At 33.4% G+C, this 6,986-nt stretch overlaps 1 long non-coding RNA gene across 4 annotated transcripts in view; it reads right to left on the bottom strand.

Moving 5' to 3' along the window:
• Nucleotides 1–239: 239 nt before the first annotated feature.
• LOC149131618 (uncharacterized) overlaps nt 240–6,986 on the bottom strand; it is a 122,440-nt gene continuing 115,693 nt past the window's right edge. For all 4 annotated transcript variants that reach the window (XR_016237558.1, XR_016237559.1, XR_016237561.1 and 1 more), the window contains exon 4: nt 240–2,798. This is a non-coding gene — a long non-coding RNA (uncharacterized LOC149131618). The remainder of the gene's footprint in view (nt 2,799–6,986) is intronic.

Below are 6,986 nucleotides of genomic sequence, written 5' to 3'. Positions count from 1 at the left end.
TTAAAAGATGTGTAGCATAATATAATGCCGAAAGAATTTCCACAAACAAGATACAGTGCTGACAGTGCTGACTGTTGAAAGATAACAACATTAAAATAAATATTCTATTTTATGCTTGAAAACTCATTATGTTCCCATTTAATTCGACTGAAAGTATTGATGTGTAACTCCTGGCTCTTCATTGCAAAGTTTTGAAAATGTAGACACATGTAACACAAATATATAAAACTGAAGTAAACTACAGTACAAAATTATTTCTATGAAATTTGTTTAATAGAGTTTTTAATCAATATAAAATTATACAAACTTAGAAGTGAAGGACACAAAAAACAATTGAACTCCTTTGAAGGAATTCATTCGATGTCACTTCGGTTTAATATCCGAGTAAACAATATTCAGATGTTATGGATATGTTATAAATGTGCTGATATCACTTGGAAAAAAGATAAATTCCTCATTAGTAGATAGATAACAAGCAAACAAATAGAGAGACTGATAAATAGATAGAGATAGAGACAGAGAGACAGAGACAAAGATGGATAGATAGATACATAGAGGGAGAGAGAGAGAGAGAGAGAGAGAGAGAGAGGAGAGAAAGAGAGAGACAGAAAGAGAAAGAGAGATGTGAGAAATAACAAAGGAAATATGCATGTCATACAGCCTGGAAGAAACGTTTTAGACGTGAACCCTTAAGCGGCGGGAAACGGTTGCTGAATGATTGTCAAACGGGCAAAAACCAAAACTATCTCCTGTTCTCAAGGGTAATTTTCATACTTGTTTTTACGTTAAGTTCAAAATTATAAAAATTGTTAGTTTCTTGCACAATAAAATTTACAATCACGTGATCAAAAAGTGCCGTAAAATATTGACTTTCTTTTGATGATGGCTGTTTCTATATGAAATTTTTGAAAAATTAATTGAAATGTCCTCTATTTAAGGGTTATTATGTTGTGAGCGTTTGTTTGAGGGATCCAGGTCGCGCACATATTACAGAACAGGTTTTTATTGTGCACATTTTACAGAACAGTGTTTATGTTGCAAACCGTCTTCTCTAATATAAGCTATTAATGGCAAGAAATCTTGCTCCTTCCACTGCAAACATCGTAAATGCGTCCATCTGGATTAAGTTTAGATTGCTGAATATGTTACATGAAGTATTTATCCATGGTAGATATGTGTCTTCCATGATTTTTCTCAAACTATGCTCTTTCTAGTCAATGGCTCTTCATTCCATAATAATAATAATAATAATAATAATAATAATAATAATAATAATAATAATAATAGTAGTAGTAGTAGTAATAATAATAATAATAATAATAATAATAATAATAATAATAATAATAATAATAATAATAATAACAATAATAATAATAATAATAATAATAATAATAATAATAATAATATTCAGACAAATACATAATAAAAACACCAGGACTTACAAATATATATTACATACAGAAAATTGCACTACTGGGCACTGCACACATCCTACGCAAAACACTTTCAATACAGTAAAATTATGAGCATCACTACAAACCACAGCACATACCCAAGGCACAGAGCTGCGCTCGGTAGTGAAGTGAAAGCACATCATAAAAATAAATCTTCTGAATAATAATAATAATAATAATAATAATAATAATAATAATAATAATAATAATAATAATAATAATGAAATTATTGTGTATAGTGCTCATCAAAGGTGCATGTACAGTATATAGAGTTATATACAAAAGTCAGGAAAGTGAACAGTATATGAGTCATGATATACATGTATACATGTGCGCATGTATATGGAGTGGAGTGGGGTATCAGGTGTAGTGTTGGCGGATTTCTGAAAGCATGGAGGTTTTAAAGGATGCGATGTCTCGGCAACTAACAGGTAGTTTGTTCCATGCTTCAGTAACTCTGAGTGTGAAAAGTATGTTTCCGAAAGTCATGGGAGCTGTGCTGTTTTCTGACTGCTGTAGTGTCACAAATTGCACTCTTGGGATGTTTTTTGTACTTACGTGGTACTGATGCTGCATATGCTGTCCATATTAAGTTCAGGATGTTCTGAAGTATAGTGTTCACATCTCCAGAGTCGTAAAATTGCAGTCAGTTTGGGCGTTGCAACTCGGGGCAGTAAGAGTTCCAGTCAAAGCGAACAATTTGGAGATGGCTGTGGTTTTTGTTATTGTCCATACGAATCTGTTCATGATTTGCATAGCCATGCAATTTTCTGTGCAATTCTGTACATTTTTTCTTTACCTACGAACTCCTTTGATTCCTATTTTACTTTGGTGGGCCGCCATAGCGATTCAATTTTGAAAAACTAGTTTTATAGATACTTCTTTCAAAATTCCAGTTTTTTTTCCAACACAGTAACTTGTCTATGTTGAGAAAGAAACCTAGTTTCTTCCAATGAATACATCTGAATCAAAACATTTTGATGGACTCTTAACATACCACTTGTGGAACCCCAATAAAGTTTTTTGCTTGGGTGGATCCCCCGCCAAATCTATATTAGCCCCAGGAGTCCAAATGTATGGACTCCTGGGGCTAATATAGACCCGGGTTGAGAACCATTGGTCTAGAATCTAAAGTTGGTGTTTATAGACCGTCTACACACCACTCTTCAAGGTTTGGCTAACTTCTTTTCCATAAAACCTTTCCATATTGATGGTTCAACTGTCACCTCTTACAAGGTATGGTGGATCTGGTTGCTGTAAGGTCGCTTACACTCGGTTATGTTAACGGTGAGGACAGCTTGAAATCGAGATACTACATCTATCCTTAGGCGTTGACCAGACTATCTGTGAAAAGTAAGAAAATATATGAAACTTCAGAGAAAAATGAACATTTATAGCGTCCAATACATTTCTGACACTTTGGGTGATGTAAATGAAACGGTTACATTTGCAAATTGATAACGGGTCATTAGATTTCAGTCTGAGAAAACTTTTGGCTGCACCACCCACAAAAATATATCAATAATAAATATATAAACAGAAGATAAATAATTTAAGAAAAGAAGAAAAACAAGCTTTTCGGTGGTGAGTAAATGGTTAAGCTTTCATCCAAAAATTTAAAGTGCTACCTCAACACATTCTAGAAATATTTAAGTTGTTCCATATATATTCAGTCATATTTGTGAGTAAATGTTGCTAGGCTTGTGTTTAGTTTCTGTATATTTATTTTCACCCGTTCTAGTTTCCCTCTTTCTCTTTCTCTCACTCTCTCTCTGTACACATACACACACACGCGTATGTGTAAATATTTATATATACACACATAAAATTATATGCACATATACATATATATATGCATATACACATCTATCTATCTATCTATCTATCTATCTGTCTGTCTATCTATCTATCTATCTATCTATCTATAAATATATATACTCACAAACATACATACATACAGACACACATACACACACACATACACACACACGGACTCACACACATACACACACATATCTGAAAACTGCAAACGGAGGCATTTCAAAGCAATTATGGTGTGTGGTAATAGAATAAAATAAATTAATGTTTTGTAATTAAATGACATATAGAAATTCGTATCTATAGATTCGAGAAGAGCAAAATACTACATAGGGCGAACATGAAATTCCATCCGATCAGAGATCATTCTGTCAAAATGTCAATAGAAAAATGACCTGACAAGTGTGTGAGAACTTCACCGTAATTCTAGACTTACCCTGTTTGTTTTATAGATGTAAGTGTTTACATGTTAGCTTTTGAGTCTTTGAGTCTGTGAGTGTTTGCATGGATCTACGTGTGTGTCTGTGTCTGTATGTGCATTTGATTGTAGCGACTGTGTCTTTGGAAAGATAAAAGTAAGTCTGTTCTGTTACCTTTAACAGTTGTTAAGGGGTCAACAAGCGAGTCATTTCCTGGGTGTTATAGTCTGACAGTAACCATTCCATTTGTTATTTGGATATATATAACTTTGTTAATCCCTTGAATGGTTTATATTACCTAAGTAATCATATTACAAAAGATAACATCTTATAGTTTCAGTTTCTAAACTATCAAGTGAGTGACAGTCAAGTAAACCTCTGGAATGAAAACTGGTTTATCGTAGCGAATAACTTACCAAACAGCATATTGAAATACTTGCATGAAATACGAATTTATAATCCTTGGTTTATAAAATCCAAAATGTCGATTCGTTAATAAGTACTAACAAATAAAGCAATCCTATATATGATATTAGAGAAGTCGATTAACTCCAAGACAGTATGAAATATCTTAAGAAGTTGACTTCTGTACGGTCTTTAGCAATACAATTTTGAAACGCAAAACAAGGTTATATGAGGTTTCAAATACAGAAAAAGGTACAGATTGTACATTTTTACAGTCACAAAATGCCATTCGGTAGAAATTTGTGATTAAACTTGTGAGAGTATAAATAAAAATCAGGTAGCAATTATGATAAAAACAACAAAACTTTATATTTAAATTAATATGTGATTGAGTATTTCTGTATCGTAAAACATAATTCGCAGGCTGAATCAACGTAAGGCACGGTTACAAGGCTGACCCTGGAAATTATACGTAATTTTCGAGCGACAGGTTTCTCTACAGTTTCTGATCATAAGACTGAGTGACTTCATTCTTGCAAAACAAACTTTTTAACTACTCAGCCATGAGTGCGAAGTACAAGGCCTGAATTTTGTGTGCGTGGGGGGAGGGGGGGGGGGGGGTAAGTCGATTACATTGATCCCAGTGTTCAACTGGTACTTATTTTATTAATCCCAAAAGAATGAAAGGCAAGGTCAACCTCGGCGGAATTTGAACTCAGGATGTTGGAAAAACGGACCAAATACTTTCTTGCTAAACATTTTGCACCGCGTGCTAAAGATTCTACCAGCTCGCCACCTTAATACGCTGCAATAACGATTTCTTGTCTGGCTAATTCTGAGGAGAACACAAAATACATTTGTCCACCGGGTAAAGCCTCTAACTTAATCAAGCCCTCAGTAGTGTTTTCACAGATCTACGTTTTTAGTTTCAACCACCATTTTTTTTTTATTCAAGTAGAAGACATTAACTTAACAAGAAGTATATTGCTTTTCGAACTTATGACTACTGTACAAACTAGTGAAAGTCGTTAATCACCACCTCGACATTATGTACGATGAGTCATTGAAGAAAGCTGCACAATAGGCCAACTGGTCCAAAATTGTATTGCACAATAGCATGTTTAAATTTCCAGAAGGAACTATAGCGTAATCAGCTGAACAATTTGTTTTATGGTGGTGGTGTATTATCAGGGAAACTATTGTTGGACATATGGCCAGCAACATCCTGTTTGTTTAGAAACTGTACAATTTTAAACATCACAGAAAAGTACTGCACCTCTCGACGTTGGTAACTCAAGCAATTTAACATATACTGATTACATACAACAATTTGACTTTTATCAAAGATTTAGGCGTTTGTTTATATGAACTCGTTGAATATATTGATAAGCAATTGCCAGTGAAAATAGACAAATGTTTGCGTTGATGGCATATATTCCTGCATTACGTAGACATGAATTACCTCTCTGTTAGGCCCTATCTTTGTTATCTTGATAAATGACTTGATTATATATAATTACTATTTGGAGGCAATTCAAATGTATTCAAGTCTATGGTTGACAGTGGGAACGAGGATGTTTTGAGATACAATTTCAAGAAGTGAACCTTTAATCAAATCTTAAGAGTCCTTACTATTAGGATCAATCAAGCAACTTATACAAGAGAAATGTATAACTTTATTTTTGGAAATGAAGATGAGAAAACCTTTAATAAGATTATTAATAAGTCTTGTGAATGTATTAAAGACAACTAATAACACGACAGGAAATGTTTACAGTGATTAATGAAAATGGAAAATTTATTCATCGACTATAGGAATGTGGTTATTGGACAGCAGTTAAAACTATGTGAAATAGAAGGTAAATAAAGTGATTGAATTATTTAAGTAAGTGCAGTTTGATGTTAGACATAAGCTATTTGATTTACCTTCAATGACTGCAGGCAAAAGTGGCGAGATTTATGTGTATAAAATAACAGGAGATCATACAATATATTAGACATCAAATAATGACCATTCATATAAATTATTAAACAACCTATTCTAAACCTAATATGGCAGCAACCGTTGCACATAATAGGCACTGATTTAAATCTACCACTGTGTGATTTTTATTTAACTAAATGAAGAATAGATTGAATAAATATTGGAAGAGCAACACATTTAAGATATATTTATATGTCAAAAATACTTTATGCAAAATATTCGGTATTAATGGTCATACAATATTGAATATATTATTTATAGTCACACAGTACTGAATAGTAAGAAAAGTAGTTCCATTTGTCCAAGTTTTAATGTTCTTGAATATTGTAGGCACAGTTCATGTCTCTAAGGCTAAAACAATAGGTCGAAATATAATAAATGTATATGGTCAGATACTTAGCGCAGAAATAGTTTCACTAACTGAATCAAGCAAAGTAGAAAATGAAGAGGTAATCAAAAAAGCTGAGGTAATGTAGGATAGGAGTTGGGTAATATAAGATAGTGGGAAGGGAATAATAATGTAACTTGGCAGGATAATCTAAAATAAGAATTGTGAACTGTAAATGTTCAATATATTCCAGTAAAATGAATATTTTGAAGTTCTAGGGTGTATAGCAACATCACAGAATTCTTTAGTCTGGCATCAAAGGAATCTTTGATGGACTTCGCTGACCTTTTCTTTGGTTAATGCAGTTTGGGTAGTGCACAGGGTTTTCGCAGAGGAAGCTAACAAATAATATAAGAACCAGAGATTCAAAGGTCTTTTAAACAGTGTTTGTAGTTGGCAATGGTGTGTCTGAGAGGTAGGTTGAGAGAGATATGGAATAAGTAAGGGGACAATTACAGAAAGGGAGTGAGGGAAGAGGGGCAAGAAAAGAGTGAAGATTAACAATGGGTATGGGAGCG

This window comes from Octopus bimaculoides, chromosome 20, assembly GCF_046866305.1.
Source record: "Octopus bimaculoides isolate indiv1 chromosome 20, ASM4686630v1, whole genome shotgun sequence".
NCBI classification, from domain to species: Eukaryota; Metazoa; Mollusca; class Cephalopoda; order Octopoda; family Octopodidae; genus Octopus; species Octopus bimaculoides.
Note: the sequence above shows the minus strand (reverse complement) of the source record. Positions and strands in the feature narration are given on the sequence as shown.